The sequence below is a fragment of the Pseudorca crassidens genome, chromosome 14 (assembly GCF_039906515.1).
Source record: "Pseudorca crassidens isolate mPseCra1 chromosome 14, mPseCra1.hap1, whole genome shotgun sequence".
Taxonomy (NCBI): Eukaryota; Metazoa; Chordata; class Mammalia; order Artiodactyla; family Delphinidae; genus Pseudorca; species Pseudorca crassidens.
Window position 1 is genome coordinate 72008642 of NC_090309.1, and position 17435 is coordinate 72026076.

Here is a 17435-nt window from a genome sequence, read left to right on the forward strand (position 1 = left end):
TAACCACATTTTATTTATTCATTAATAAGTTGATGGACATTTGGGTTATTTCCACCTTTTTGGCCTCATGAATAATGCTGCTATGAACGTTTGTGTACAAGTTTTTGTGTGGACATGTTTTCACTTCCCTTCCTTGTGGTGGAATTGCTGAGTCGGATGGTCTATGTTTAACATTTTGAGGAGCTGCCGAACTGTTTTTCAAAGTCACTGCACCATTTAACATTACCACCAGAAATATACTGGGTTGGCCAAAAAGTTCATTTGGATTTTTCCATTAACATCTTACAGAAAAACCAGAACGAACTTTTTAGCCAACCCAATATGAGAGTTCCAATCTCTCTGCATCCTTGCCAAAGTGTACTGTCTGTCTTTTTAAGTCTAGCCATTCTAGTGGATATGAAGTGGTATTTCATTGTCGGTTTTTTTTTTTTTCTTTCCCGATACGCGGGCCTCTCACTGTTGTGGCCTCTTCCGTTGCGGAGCACAGGCTCCGGACGCGCAGGCTCAGCGGCCATGGCTCACGGGCCCAGCCGCTCCGCGGCATGTGGGATCTTCCCGGACCGGGGCACGAACCCGCGTCCCCTGCATCGGCAGGCGGACTCTCAACCACTGCGCCACCAGTGAAGCCCTTCATTGTGGTTTTGATTTATATTTTCCTTAATGACTAATGGTTCTGGGTAACTTTTCATGTGCTTATTGGATATTTGTATTTTCTTTGGAGAAATGACTATTCAAATCCTTTGCCTTTGTCTTTTTATTGTTGAGTTGCAAACCTTTTTATATTCTGGATATAAGTCCTTTTTCAGAGATATGATTTGTGAATATTTTCTCCCATTTGATGGGTTGTCTTTTCACTTGATGATACTGTGTGCATCACAAAAGTCTTTGATTTGATGAAGTCCAATTTATCCTTCTTTTTCTTTTGTTGCTTGTGCTTTTGGTGTCATATCTAAGAAAACATTGTCTAACTCAAGGCCACAGAGATTTACTCCTGTATTTTCTTCTAAGAATTTTATAGTTTTAGCTCTTACATTTAGGTCTATGATCTACTTTGAGTTAATTCTTGTGTACAGTGCAAGGTAGGAGTCCAACTTCATTCTTTGGCATATGGATATCCAGGTGTCCCAACGCCATTTGTTGAAAAGGTTATTCTTTCTCCCATTTAATTGTCTTGGCACCCTTGTTAAAGATCAATTGAACATACATGTCCTCATAGAACTTTGAAAAGATCTTAGATATCACTTCCTCTATAAATATTTCAATATGTATATCTAAAGATAGGAACCTTTTTTTTTTTTACAAAATTTAACTGCAGTGATATTATACAACTAACAAACTAACAATATTTTCTTAGTATCACAAAATATGTAGTCGATGTTCATATTTTCCCAACTATCTTGTTGGAGAATTTATTTACAATTTATTTAAATCAAGTTCCCAGTAAGATCCGTACATTTTTTCCTTGCAATTTATTTGTAGAAGAAATTGGACTCTTTGTCCTATAGTGTTTCTCACAGTCTAGATTTTGTTGATTCAGTCCCTGTAGGGTAATTTCATTTGTTACTTTGTTGATTTTCTCTAAATTGGTAGTAGACTGTAGGTAGTAAATCAAATTCAGAAGGTTTGAGTTTTGCTTTCTTGTGTTATAGGAGGTGGTGGTCCTTCTGTCAGGAGGCACACAGTGTCAGGTTGTCTCTGTTTCACGATGTCAGCAGCCATTGTTGATAGTTGCCTAAGTGTCACCTTCCCTTTAAAACACCTAATTTCCCCAGATAGGACTGACTCATCTTTTCTCAGTGTGCACACCACACCACTCCACAGAATGTATTACGTTGTACTATTAAATACACCTCCCGCATCTTATCTATTCACATGTGATTCTCCACAGGCACTAATATGTATCTGGCTTACAGCAGGCATCAACAGATAAGGCAAAATGGTCCTAGAGCTGAGAGGATGACATTTGAAGTCCAATGGCTGTACGAGTGACTTAATCTCTTTTCAGTGGTGGCAAGAGCCAACTGTCAACATTTCAGGAATTTCACAAGTGGGTTATTAAACACAGCTCTTATCAAAAATTAAATTATAAAAACTTACAAATAAACAACTTATATTAAACAACCATAATAAATAATTAAAACTCATTACTTCCTCATTTTATTACATTTTACTATTTTCTATGCTCTAAAGGTTATTTTTGTCTATTGTTTCTGTATGGTGGCAAAACTATATAATGGTGTGCTACTGTTCATCTCTTCCCAGCTCTATGTTTGGTGATATCATGTTGATAGCTTGAAATTGGCCATAGTGGGATTATTTACACCATGGAAATTGGTAAATGCTATGAATCAGGGTTTTTTTTTCCTAGAGAGTGGTTATAAGACATTTACCAGTACACCATTGTCTCTCATTGTTAAATGGGGATACAAATAATACCCACTTCATGTAAGATGTACATAAAGCACTTGGCACAGTTTCAGATACACATTTTAATAAATGGTAGTCATAAATTTTATTACTGGTATCTCATCTCATCTCTGGACTGGGGAGCTGAGGGAAGCTGTACTTTCATTAGGCATTTCTAAGGCAAATATAACATGGAGTACTACACACTCATTAAAAATTGTGCTATGAAAGTTAATAAACAGAAACCTCATTTAAAATGTAGTCGGGAGGCCAGAGGGGTAAGCTCTCACGCCTTACCATTCCAGTGTCAACTGCAGACCCAACAGGAACAGACGGTACCTTTGTATCTCTAATGGGAAGAAGGTTACCACTTTACTACCTAGCAGAAGGAAGAATTTCTCCCTGCCAGGAAATAGCCTAGCCATTGAGAGACTGTCACAACTCAGCTAATGAAAAGCCACTACACTCTGAATTCCCAGTTTCCTCCAATGGACTCTATTTATAATAGCTCCTCCCAACTCCCCCTTCTCCTCTATAAAAGAGTTTTCTCTCCTTTGTTCTCCAGACTTGCCTGTGGTTCCTTGTAGATTGCATGTCCCAAATTGCAATTCTTTTTTTTTCTTTTATAAATTTATTTATTTTATTTTTGGCTGCGTTGGGTCTTCGTTGCTGCGCATGGGCTTTCTTTCGTTGCCGTGAGCGGGGGCTACTCTTCATTGCGGTGTGCAGGCTTCTCATTGCAGTGGCTTCTCTTGTTGCAGAGCATGGGCTCTAGGCGCACGGGCTTCAGTAGTTGTGGCTCCCTGGCTCTAGAGCACAGGCTCAGTCGTTGTGGTGCACGGGCTTAGTTGCTCCACAGCATGTGGGATCTTCCCAGATCAGGGATCGAACCCATGTCCCCTGCAATGGCAGGCAGATTCTTAACCACTGCACCACCAGGGAAGTCCCCCAAATTGCAATTCTTGCCAATTCCTGAATAAACCCATTTTGCAATGAAACAGATGAATTTAATAAGGTCAATATATAAAAATCAACTGCATATTCTGTTCTTAAATTCATCTATTAGTTTTTATAGCTGTTTCGTAGATTCCTTGGGATTTTCTGTGTACCAGATCATGTTGTCTACAAATAAAGACAGCTTTATTTGATCCTCTCCAATCTGTAGGCCTTTTATTTTGCGTCTAACTGCATTGGCGAGGACCTCCAGTCCTATGTTGAATAGGAGAAGTGGAAGTGGACATCTTTGCCTTGTCTCCGATCTTAGAAGGAAAGTCTTTGGCCTTTCACTATTGAGGACGGTGTTAATTGTAGGTTTTTTGTAGATGACCTTTATCAGGTTGAGATAACTTACCTACTATTTTATTGTTTTCTGTTCACCTCCTCCACTTTTTGTTCTGGTTCTTCCTTCCTTGCCTCTTAAAGAAGTCTATTTCATTTTTTTCTGTTGGCTTTTTAGCTATACTTTTTTTTTCCACTTTTTTTTTTTGGTGGTTTTTCCAGGGATTACATTATTCATTCTTAAATTTTCACAGTCTATATAGAGTTAGCAGTACACTAAATATAGAAAACTTGTAACATATAGATCCATTTATCCCTTCTCCAGTATACATAGCACTGTGTGTATACATTGTATGTATGTACACACATTTACATGTATTTCATTAACCCCTCAAGACAATGTTGTCATTTTTAGGTGTAAAGAGTCATACATATTATAATGAAATGAAGAAGAAAAAACAGACTTTTATATCTACCCACATATTTACTTACTGATGCTCTTTATTCCTCTCTGAGGACCCAAGTTTCCATCTGGTATCATACACCTTCAGCGTGTAGGAGTTCCTTTAGCATTTATTGTATTGCAAATCTGCTGGCAATGAATTCTTTTTTTTTTTTTTTTCCTCTTTTAACTGAGAATGTCTATTTTCCCTTTTTACTGAAGGATGTGTTCATGGGATATAGAATTCTGGGTTGACTTTCTTTTTCTTTCAGCCTTTAGAGATATTGTTTCACTTTTATTTTTTTTATTTGGTAAATAAATAGTTCACTCTCTAGGGGCTTTATTTAGCTGATTTTTTGTATAAAGTCCAGAGTTTATCTTTTTTTAATTTTTCCCCCTGTGGAGGTTGCTTTCATAGGATTTACTCAACCATTACCAGAAGTGGAAGTGCCCCAACCTTATTTTTCTATTAAACTTTTTATTTTGAAAAGAGCTAGACCTATAGAAAGGTTGTAAAAATATTATAACAAACTCCCATGTGCCTTTAACCTTGATTCACAATATAATACGTATTATTCTTTTCTTTTCTGAGCCATTTGAAAGCAAGTTCAAGACATCACACTCCTTTGCCCATGAATACTTCAGTATGTGCTTCCTAAGAAGTAGGACATTCTCTCACACAGCCACAGTTCAATTATTAAATTCAGGAAATTTAATATTGATACATAATATTCAGTCAACATTCAATTTTTTATCCCAGTATTGTCCTTTATAGCATCTTTTCCCAAGATTTAATCTAGAATCATGCACTGTATTTAGTTACCATGTCTCTAAGCTCAAACATTTTCTCAGCCTTTTTTTTTTTTTTGCTTTTAAGACATTGGTATTTTGAAGAGTGTAGACCATGTGTTCTGTAGAACGACCAGTTTTGCCTGATGCATCACTGTCAGGAATACTCAGTGCACCATACCAGGAGGCAAGTGATGTCAGTTTGTCCCACTTTTTGTGATGCTAACTTAGATCACTTGGTTCAGGTTGTGTTTGCCAGGTGTCCGCGCTATAAAGGCACCTTTTTTCCCTTTGTGATTAACAGAGAATTGGTGGGAAGATGTTTGTGACTGTTCACAACATCCTGTTCCCCAGCACACTTGCACCCAATGATAGCATCCATTGCTGATTCTTGCCTGAGTCAATTATTACTGTGATGTTTACTAAATGGTGAATTTCTAACTCTGTCATTCCTTAAACCTGTATTAGTTGGCATTCCACTACAAAGAGGAGCTTGCCCTTAGCCCCTTATTTATTATCAATTCATGAATTCTTTTAAATTCTTTATTTTGATGCTCAAACTGTCCTATATTTGACCAAAGGGAGCATCTTTCATCTAGTTCCTGTGTGCCATTGGCATGCACCCATAATTCTTTGGAATTTTCCTTACTTTCTGAAACAATAGGATGTTCCAGGGTCATTCTGCCCTTTGCCTGCCCAGCTCTGGAATCAGCCATTTCTTCAAGGACTACTGCTTCCTTTTAGTGATTTGGGGACTGTACTCCCAGCAGCACCATCTGTAGAGTCCAGGTGATAGAGGCTTTTCAGAGTTGAAAACAACTAAGAAGTCTGTGTTGTCCTCTGAGGGAAATATGTCCACAATTCTGTCCACTTGCTACATAGTTCTGTGGCTGGAACACCATAAGCACTTCCCCCTCTGCTAGCAGGCTGGATAGACCAAAGAACAGTCTGGAAGTCTTCCTGTTGATGTTTGAAGCACCATATGGATATTGTCACTGTGTGTTCTTTTTTTTTTGGCCCAGCCACACAGCTTGTGGGATCTTAGTTCCCTGACCAGGGAACCCTCGTACCCTCGACAGTGAAAGCGTGGAGTCCTAACCACTGGACCACCAGGGAATTCTCATGTCATCGTGTGTTCTTATAAAGGGCTGGGAATATTTATTTTAAAGCCATTCACTTTTTTCTTATTTATTTATTTATTTATGGCTGCGTTGGGTCTTCGTTGCTGCGCGGGCTTTTCTCTAGTTGCGGCGAGCAGAGGCTACTCCTCGTTACAGTGCGCTGGCTTCTCATTGCGGTGGCTTCTCTTGTTGCGGAGCACGGGCTCTAGGCACACGGGCTTCAGTAGCTGTGGCTCGTGGGCTCTAGAGCGCAGGCTCAGTACTTGTGGCGCACGGGCTTTGCTGCTCCGCGGCATGTGGGATCTTCCTGGACTAGGGCTCGAACTCGTGTCCCCTGCATTGGCAGGCAGATTCTTAACCACTGCACCACAAGGGAAGCCCGACATTTTTAAAATGAGCTCAATTTGTTGACTTTCAGCCCTCATTTTGTCATCGCGTAACATTGTGTTAATTTCCTTCTCATAAGTTCTCTACAGTTAAGAATTCATTGAAGATGTTCTTTCTTATTTCTGTGGTGTGAACTATAAAGTGTCTTAGAATCCTGCAAAGTAGAAAAGAACCACAGTTTGGTTGACCTTTGTAATTTACCTAATGTAGTTCATTAGGCAAAAAAATGTAGAAAGGAGCCTATTCAAGGGGTGTGTTTTTTTGCATGTTTATATTTTATCATAAAAGGAGAGAATGTTATAGGGATAAAGAGGAATTGGAACCCAATCCTTATCTATAGGTTGTTCCTGAAATGCTCCTTCCAAAAAATAAATAACTCATGAAATATTTATTTCGGGAAGTTAGAATTTTAAGTTTTGGTCAATAGTGAACACAGTAAATCAAACTACACGTCTTATAAGTTGGGTATTTTGTTAGTTGATACACTTTTTTTTCAAGTAAATAATACATGTTTTAAACAAATAAAACATTTTGACTCTAAATAGTATTTTAAATAATATTAGGAAAGAAGTAACAAATAATCAACATGTTTCATTATTTTCATTATTCCATATTTTTCATTTTGTAAAATTTCTTCTAATTAAGCTTCACCATCACTAAGATGTCTTTAAACTGAAGCTTCATTAGCCTTTTCATCTCTTGCTTTTAAATGGTGGTGTTTATGTTCATGACTTAAGCTTCAGAATCCTTTAAAAATGACTTTATTCAAATTGTTTTCTAAAAAAGAGATTTTTGTGCTACTTGTTTTTCATACCATTCAGAACCACACTTGCCTGAATAAACATTTCAGATGGCCTTGGTATCATCTGGGCCCAAGCGACAGCAAATAACCAAGCAAAACTGTAGAAATTGTCCAATGTCTTTTCTGTGAATCAAGTCAACGAATTAGCTGAGGCTCCTACAGCTTTGCTTTTGTTGCTGAGACAGACTGTCCAATAATTCCACTGATATTCCAATCTGAGCAATAAGACAAATAGATCAATGGAAGAGAATAGAGAGCCCAGAAGTAGACACAGGCAAATATGGTCAGCTGATCTTTGACAAATGAGCAAAGGCAATTAAATGGTAAAAGAAAGAATAGTCTTTTCAACAAATGGGGCTGGAACAACAGGACATCCACATGCAAAAAAGAGAGAGATAGAGAGAGAATATAGACCCAGACCTTACACCCTTCACAAAAATTAATTCAAAATAGCCCATAGACCTAAATGTAAAATACAAAACTATAGAACTCATAGAAGATAACATAGGAGAAAACCTAAGTGACCTTATGTTGGGCGATAACTTTTTAGATGCAACACCAGAAGCGTGATCCACGCTTTTGAAAAGAAAAAACTGGTAGGTTGGACTTCATTAAAATTAAAACCTCTGCTCTGCCTATCTGAGCAATAGAGTCTGGATAATATTCATGGGTCTGAAAGATGTGAGCTTCCTTCTCCAGACTTAAGATCTGACGTTTTGAAGATGGCCACACAACATGGTTGATATTTTTATAACTGGGCAAGTTGACTTACTACAAATCACAAATTTACCCTTACCACTTGCTTTGCTGCTGTTTTCACCAGTCTTCTTGCCACCAACCAGCCATCAGGGATGGAAGGCGGCAACTGAGAGCCCTGGGCTTACTGTCAAGCCAAGAAGCTTCCAGAACTTGTGGGAGAGCTCCCACTCAGTCACTCACATAGTGACTGAACAGTTGGTAGGAATGCCTTCTGGGGAAGTTGGATTCTTGACCATGTATGTGAGGGTTTATTTCTGGGCTCTCTATCCTGTTACATTGGTCTATATGTCTGTCTTTATGCCAAGACCATATTGCTTTGGGGTTTTGTTTTTGTTTTTTACTGAGGTATAATTGACATATAACATTATTAGCTGCAGGTGTATAACATAATGATTCGATATTTGTATACACTATGACATGATCACTACAATAAGTATCGTTAACATCCATCACCATACATAGTTACCTATTTTTTTTCTTGTGATGAAGACTTTTAAAGTCTAGTCTCTTAGCAACTTTCAAATATACAATACAGTATTATTAACTGTAGTCACTATGCTGTACATCAACAAAATGAAAATGCAACCTACCAAATGGGAAAAAACATTTGCAAATCATATATCTGAAAACCCCAAACAACCCAATTTAAAAATGGGCAGAGGATCTGAATATATATTTTTCCAAAGAACACATACAAATGGCCAACAGGTACATGAAAACATGTTCAGCATCACTAATCATCAGGGAAATACAAATCAAAACCACCGTGAGATATCACCTCACACCTGTTAGAACTGCTGTTGTAAAAAAGATAAAAAATAACAAGTGTTGGCAAGGATGTGGAGAAAAGAGAGCGCCCCGAGCACTGTTGGTGAGAATGTAACTTGGTGCAGTCACTGTGAAAAACAGTATGAAGGTCCCTCAAAATATTTAAAATAGAACTACCATATGATTCAGCGATTCCACATATGGGTATTTATCTGAAAGAAAGAGAAACACTAACTGGAAAAGATATTTATGCCCGCATGTTCGTTACAACATTATTTACAATAGTCAAGACATGGAAACAACCGAAGTGTCCATCGATGGACAAAGAAAATGTGAACTATGTATATATATATGATAGACATATACACATACATACACAATGGCATATTATTCAACCATAAAAAAAGAAGGAAATCCTGCCATTTTCAACAACATGGAGGGTATTATGCTAATTGAAAAATACCATATGATCTCACTTATATGTGGAATCTAAAACAAACAAACAAAAAAACAAATGAAAAAACGAGCTCATAGATACAGAGAACACATTCGTGGTTACCAGAGGCAGGGGGCTGGGGATGGAGTGAAATGAGTGAAGATGGTCGAAAGGTACAAACTTCCAGTTATAAAATAAGTCCAAGGGGTGTAATGTACAGCATCGTGACTGTGGTTAATAACACTGTACTGTATATTTGAAAGTTGCTAAGAGAGTAGATCTTAAAAATTCTTTTTTTTTTTTCATGCGATACGCGGGCCTCTCACTGTGTGGCCTCTTCCGTTGCGGAGCACAGGCTCCGGACGCGCAGGCTCAGCGGCCATGGCTCACGGGCTCAGCCACTCCGCGGCATGTGGGATCTTCCCGGACCGGGGCACGAACCCGCATCCCCTGCATCGGCAGGCGGACTCTCAACCACTGCGCCACCAGGGAAGCCCTTAAAAATTCTTATCACAAGGAAAAGAAAATCTGTAACTATGTCTGGTGATGGGTGTTAACTAGACTTATCGTAGTGATTGTTTTGCAATATATACATACATTGAATCATTATTTTGTACACCTGAAATGAGTATGTTTTATGTCAATTATACCTTCATTGAAAAAACAGTATGTTGTTTAATTTTCATATATTTGTAAAATTTCCAGTTTCTCTTCTATTATTGATTTCTAGTTTCATTGTGGTCAGAAAAGATACTTTTAAATATTTCAATCTTTTAAAATTTATTGAGACTCGTTTCATATAATGCTATTTTATAAATGACCAGAGTCTATTCTATTTGCTTTTTATGTGAGCACTTATTATTACAATATTATGGGAATTTAAATTTTAATAAAAGACATTTAATCAGTTCTAAAAAACGGACTTGTAAACTCTAGTCAGTTGTGTATAACATCCCTCTATGTGGTGCAGGGTCAAGTCCCATACTCAGATGATATTATAGTATACACATGTCTCATATTATTTTCTAAAGTACTGCTCTGTTTTTACAACAGATATCAAGAATTGAAAGTGGCCATCCATTAGGGCATGGACTTCCAGGGAAAGTAAGTGATCAGGTATGGGAGTCAGACCCACCTGGGAATGGGCCTGAGTTTTCCTTTCTGCTGGTGTGATTCTGACAAGTTACATAATTTGCTGAGCTTGTATTTATCCACTTGCCAAATGCAGACAACAACACATACCTCATGGAGTACGTGTCCTAACTCAGGATTAGCTGAAATCAGATTATCACAGGGAACTCTACTCAATACTCTGTAATGACATATACGGGAAAAGAATCTAAAAAAGAGTGGATATATGTATAACTGATTCACTTTGCTGTACACTTGAAACTAACACAGCATTGTAAATAAACTATAATCCATTAAAAAAAAAAGGAAGATGAAGAGGACACTGGCTCTGAGACTGAGGAGAGCAAGTGAGGGAGGCAGAGAGCAGTGTCCTGGGATCCAAGTGAAGGAGGTGTTTCAGGAAGGAGTGAAATTAATGAGTCAACATCTCAGATTCAGCATCGCTCTGACCTCGGCAAGAGCTTTCCTGATGGGGTGATGGGAATGCAGCCCTGATTTCACTGAGCAGGGAGGAGAAGGAGCAGTGGCATCTCTGGACATCTGCAAATTAAAGCCCTGCAATATGATTTCTAAGTAACCTGTTTGTCCCTCAGTTGTCCTTGCTTTCTTGAGAATTTTGCTATGCATTTAAAATTACATTTATCCTGTATTTCTAGGTGTCTGCTGTATTGCCTGGCTCAAAGCACATACGTGAAGCTTCATCAACTCTCGTTTATGCGTTCATTCACTCACTCCTTTAACATGATTTACTGGGCAACTTCTATGTGCCAGGAACACTTAGGCACTGGAGATCCAGTGGCAAACTGGGCAGATTTTATCCCTGCTCTCAGACAGCCTGGTCCCTAGCCTGGTCCCTTTCCTCATTCTTTTCACATGCTCCATCAGCTCTGTAACATCCATCACCTATCAATATTATTTCTCCCACTTGCGTTTCTGGAGACCACGTCCTCAGTCCACTCGAGATCGGTTGCTTCCTAGGCCAGCGGCACCGCCCTGCAGGATCTCAGGTCTCCCTCTTTCCTGGTGTACTTTTTCATTTTGCTAGAATATATCCTCCAATAGATTCCTGAGAAGGCGAGTAAGGGAATGAAACATTTACCTCTTTGCATATTTGAATACATCATTTCACATTTGACAGGTAATTTGAATGAGTATAGAATTCTACATAGAATATCCTTTTCACTCAGAATTGTTTTCGAGGTCTCGGTATTACTTTAGGAACATTTAAATCATTCAGGTCCTTGATTCTTTTGTATGTGACCTGCTTTTTCTCTGTTTTTTTTTTTTTTTTTAAATCATTTATCTTTGGAATTCTGAAATGTCATGATGACATTCCTGGGTGCAGGTAATTTTTTGTTTTTCGTGCTAGGTCTTTTCAATCTGGAGACTAAAATCTCTCAATTCTAGTAAGTTTTCTTATATTCTCTCTTCGATAACCACCTTCCTTCAGCTTTCCTCTCTATTTTCTTTCTCTAGACCTCCAACTAATCAAATTTTGGCTTTTAGATTGGCCTTCTAAATTTCTTATCATTTCCTCCCATTTTCCATTTCTCACTCTTTTTTGTGTGTGTTTTACTTTCAGGAAGATTTCCTTGACTTTTATCTTCTAATTCTCTTGAAACTTTTATTTCAGTTGACAGTTTTTATTTTAGAGAATCCTATCTCATTCTTTATTTCTTTTTTTTATGACATCCTTATCTTGCTTTTTGGATACAATATCATCTCATATCCAAGAATATTAATGAAAGTGAGTTTGATTTTCTGCATTTTTTCCCCCTTTGTTTCCTTTTTCTGTTGTTTGTTGTTTTATTCTCTCATTTATGTTAATGTGAAGAACTGAATATCTGATTGAATGCAAATATCTGTTAAGTCTGAGGGTCAGGAACATGGATTTTTATTAATTTGTCTATACGTTTCTGTGTTTAAATGATCTCATATATATATTCTAGGTAGATTGGAAACTTTATGTATATTCATCTATCTTGATGACTGGAGACCTTCAACATAGAGTAATCTGCAATGAGACTAACTTGTAGTTGGTGAATCTCCAGTATTTGTGAGTCTTTTCTTTTGGGACAGGTTTTCCAGAGAGGACATTCCAAATCTTTGGCCTGGCTGCCAAAATTCTGGGAAAGGGAGGGGAGAAGGAAGGAAGGAATCTGAGGAGCTCATCGTTCAAGATGCAGATATTGGGATTTCCCTGGTGGCACAGTGGTTAAGAATCCGCCTGCCAATGCAGGGGACACAGGTTCGAGCCCTGGTCTGGGAAGATCCCACATGCCACGGAGCAACTGAGCCCGTGCGCCACAACTACTGAGCCTGCGTTCTAGAGCCCGCGAGCCACAACTACTGAGCCCATGAGCCACGACTACTAAAGCCCCTTCGTGCCTCAAGCCCGTGCTCCGCAACAAGAGAAACCACTGCAGTGAGAAGCCCGCGCACCTCAATGAAGAACAGCTCCCGCTCACCGCAACTAGAGAAAGCACACATGCAGCAATAAAGACCCAATGCAGCCAATAAATAAATAAATAAACTAAAAACCCAATGCAGATATTCACTGAACTCCTGGTGTTCGACCCTCTGACTCACCTCCACCTTTCCCCATGCCCTGTGTCCTCATCTGGAGGTTCTGTCATTCCATTTCTGCAAATAATAAGCCTCCAGCAAGAGTGGCAGCAACTCCTGGAAGCAAGAGGTGGGCGGGGACACCTGGGGATCCCATTATTTCTTACACAGACTTTCTACTCATCCCCATTTTTAACCCATCACCACATGTTTATCATCTCCATGGTCCCTGGTACCGCTAAACTCTGGAACTCGTGGGATTCAGGGTGAATCTGCTCACTTTTTATTGGCATCCACCTTTGAAAACACTTAGGTTGTAACTTTTGCTCTAGAATAGTTAGCTCTGTTTTCTATCTCCCACTTTTTAAAGACCTAGGTCAATATTTGCATAAATAAATTTTTTTATTCTTACAGATGTTTCTTGCCTTTTTTTATTTGGTTTTTGTAGGATTGATTATACTTTGTAAATTCCTTTACTCCCATCTTATTGGAGGTTGGGAGAGAGAATTTAATTTTGTGTGGCTGTGTTTACCGTAAATTCTTGATGATGGATCTCAGACTGATGGGCTCTGGAGAAGTTTCCGGTGCACAATGAAGAAACGCAGTTCCCAGGAATGGTCACAAGGTGGCTCAATGGCTCTATTTAATTTATAATTTCTTCATAGCCATCCCTGCCAACTCGCAAGAGTTAAGAGTACTTTGAGTCTTGGTTAATCCGGCAGAGGGGAACCACAGAATCCGAGAATATTTACATTGGACTGAGTCTCCGAGGGCTTCCTAGCCCACCTCCTCCAAGGCAACGGAGATCCACGGAGTCATCCAGCTTATCCTGTGTCTGGAGGTAGTTGCAGAAAAAGGTTGGGCTTGAATTTTAAGGTTCTTTTATGGTTATATTTGAAGTTGCCTTTAAATTGGAATACAAATGTGAATGCATGAAAGTCGGGGTGGGAACAAGGAGGCCAGAGAAAGATGGAGAAGGCTGTCACTGGTTCACTGATCACACATCCTGAGCTCCTGCCGCTTGGATGGCAGTGCGCTAAGTACTGTGAAGACACAAAGGAGATGAGACAGGGTCCCTGCCCACCAGAGCTTACAGTCTGGTAAGGAGATGAGCCAACATAAGACAATTAACCACAACCAAGGAAGTCTGCAATACATGCCCAGTGGAAATGTAGCTCAAAAGTGCTACAGAATGGATGGAGAAGGGCAAGGTCAATTCCCTGCTCAGGAGTAGGGAATATCCTTGCTGGTGGGACTTGGGCTGGCCTTGGAAGAACAGTGTAGATCAGTCCTTCTCAAATTGGAATGTGCATAACAAGCAGCACCTAGGGCTCTTGTTTCAAGATATGATTCTAATTCAGTACAGCCATAGTGTGTGTGTGTGTGTGTGTGTGTGTGTGTGTGTGTGTGTGTGTGTGTGTGCGCGCGCGTGCGCGCGCGCCTGGCATTGAGATTTTGCATTTCTAACAAGCTCCCAGGTGATTCCAATGTGGCTGACCTAAAGACCACACTTTGAGTAGCAAGAGTGTAGGCACTGGTTCATGAACTTGGCCGCACATGGCAATCACACAGAAAGTCAAACAAGAAAACCACTAACAGTCTCACCCTAGAGATCCTGTGTTACTTGGCCTGGGGTGCAACCTTAACATTGGTATTTTTAAAAGCACTTCCCAGATATTCTAACAGGCAGTAAAGTTTGAGCATCACGGACACCAGGGGCATTTATCATTCATTTTGTCCGCCCAGCACCTGAATCCCCGACCCTTAGAGTCAGAGCCCACCCCCACTTTTGAAGCTGAAAACAAGAGATACTCCCTTTCCCTCACTTGCCTGGAATTTGGGCTCCACCAACCAACCCAGACTTTGCAGCGAAAGCTACTGAAAACAAAGAAACAGAGGCTGAACTATATAGACTTAGCAAAGATTTTGCATTGGTGGCAGCTATATTGTTTCAGTGACAATTCTTTTTTTTTTTTTTAATATTTATTTGGCTGCAAGGGATCTTTTAGTTGCGGCATGCAGGCTTTTAGTTGGGGCATGCAGGATCTAGTTCCCTGACCAGGGGTCAAACCCATGCCCCCTGCATTGGGAGCGCGGAGTCTTAACCACGGGAACACCAGGGAAGTCCCTATTTCAGTGACAATTCTTGGGGCCTGATGCTCAGCAGCAGGGGCTGTAGCACCTTAGCAGACCAATCCTGCTAAGCTTGATTTTGAGCATTGGTCTCGGCTGCAAAGCCTCTCAGACTGGTTCTATAGTCCTGAAAATTGTGATATCATTTAAACACATACACACGCGGCACCCTTTATGGTTAATATAATACAAACTTTAAAACCCACATAGGGCAAATGTGTAGATTAATGTATTGCTATAAAGCAAACACCCTTGTAAACAACAACCATGTCATGATAGGATTTTGCTATCCCCCAAACCCTTCATGTCCCCCTACAATGTATAACTCCTCCATCCCTAAGAATACCCCTCCCTGACTTTTTTTTTTTTTTTTTTGTGGTTCGCGGGCCTCTCACTGTTGTGGCCTCTCCCGCTGCAGACCACAGGCTCCGGACACGCAGGCTCAGCGGTCATGGCTCACGGGCCCAGCCACTCCGCGGCATGTGGGATCTTCCCGGACCGGGGCACGAAGCCGCGTCCCCTGCATCGGCAGGCGGACTCTCAACCACTGCGCCACCAGGGAAGCCCCTTAATATTCTTTATATTATTTCTGTACTTCCCTAAACACATTAAGGTTTAGTTTTGCCTGTTGCTTTTTTTTCCTTTCCATCTTTTGTTAATTTACAATCTCTCTCTCCATTGGAACTTAATTGTTGAAGAGACTGGATCAGTTATCCTGTAAAATTTACCAGTCTGGATTTTGTTGACTGATGTAGTTTAATATATTCCTCTGTCCTTAGATTTCCTGTAAAATTGGTAGTTGGATCTAGGTAAGTTTGACCTGAGGTTTGATCTTTTTTTTTTTTTTTCTGGCATGGCCTCAGCATAGAAAGTATTGTGTTCTTTGTCAGAAGATAAAATGTCTGGATTTCTCTGAACTTGCACTGGAGACATTTCCACTTTGTACTTCAATGACAATTAATGTTAGAAGTTCCTGAATTTTTTGCTACAGACTTTTTCCTAAGCAACTGTTATTCTCCCTTTGACTAGATGCAACAGGAACACACCACCTCTTTTTATCTTGGTGCTGGAAGTTTCAGACCTAAATTCGATGTCCCAGCAAAACATTCTGACTTGGAGCACTCACATCCCCTACATGACTTGATCTTCGGGAGTCACACTGATCTCAAATCCACCTAGGAAGTTGGCATGAACTTATACCCAGCTGCCTTTGCTCCCCGCCCCTGTATTTTGACTTATTTCACTACTATTATTCACTGCTGTGGCCATTATTAAGTAGCAAAAGTCCCCCTCAAAGTACATAGCCTCAGACAGCCAATTAAGAGAATCGTGAAAAGCAACTTCATCATCATTTACTTCTAGCCACGAGATGGTGTGAAGTAGGAGGAAACAAAATTAACAAGATGGTAAGGGGTAATATAGGTTTCAAGAAAAAAAGTAGTAAACTGTGCTAAGTACTTTTCAAGGGCATTGTTCTTTGTTCGAGGTACCAAGGTTAGGCTAAACAGCTACGTTAACTCGATAAGCTAAGGTTACACTCCAGCGTTCTATCTTTCTGTTGGCTCTGGCGCGTTTGTTTTATTGCCCCCATTATAATCAGTATAACCAAACCTTAGGACCTTATCCTGAGAAACTGTGATATGGAGAAGGTGAAAATAGACTGAGCACTGGCTTGGTTTCGAAATCCAACTCCAGCACCAACTGGCAGTGCAACCTGAAGCACATTACTTCACCACGAGACAGTTTACTTCGTACAAATGGTACTACTTCACCAGGCCGTTGACGACATAACCCAAAGAACAGTGCCACAAGTACCTAATCCACTTCCTAGTAGGCAAGAGACAGTCTTTCTCTTTCACATACTCCCCTGTATATTAAGCCTGCCCTCTGCCATCATTTTAGTCTGGTCTTATTCAAATCGCAATAATTCAGCAACCTTCTGTCTGATCTCTAGAACCCTTGTGTCTCCTCTTCCAACCCACCTAGACTCGCCTTCCTCAAACACACTGCTCTCACCACTCTGCAGGGCTCACCAGGACTCCAATTGCCTATCACATTGTCCAGTTGGACTTATAGTCTGCCACACAAGCAAAGCTTGTTTCTAATGTGCTCGTGGTCTCTTCTTAACCTCCCCTTAGCCCTAGCCATTCAATCCACATACCTGAGGACCAATTCATGTCCCTCCCTCCTCTCTCAAACACCACCCCAACTACTCTCACCAACTGAACCTGCTCTTCTATTAACACAGCACTTAAATCTGGATCACAACTATTTGGCTCTTGTATATGTTCACCTGATCACTAATTCCTTTTGCTTTCTAAACTAGGTCATAAACGTAAGGGCAGAGGCCATGGTCTGTTTTCCTATACCAATCTTAAAGGCAGAAATCATAGGCCCCACCCGAGACACAAAATTCCG

At 40.0% G+C, this 17435-nt stretch overlaps 1 long non-coding RNA gene across 1 annotated transcript in view; it reads left to right on the forward strand.

Annotated features, from left to right (window-relative positions):
- The window catches only part of LOC137205392 (uncharacterized), a 17003-nt gene extending 3706 nt beyond the window's left edge, over window positions 1-13297 (forward strand). The window contains exons 2-3 of the long non-coding RNA XR_010934114.1: window positions 10242-10304; window positions 12399-13297. This is a non-coding gene — a long non-coding RNA (uncharacterized lncRNA). The remainder of the gene's footprint in view (window positions 1-10241; window positions 10305-12398) is intronic.
- The last annotated feature ends 4138 nt before the right edge of the window (window positions 13298-17435 follow it).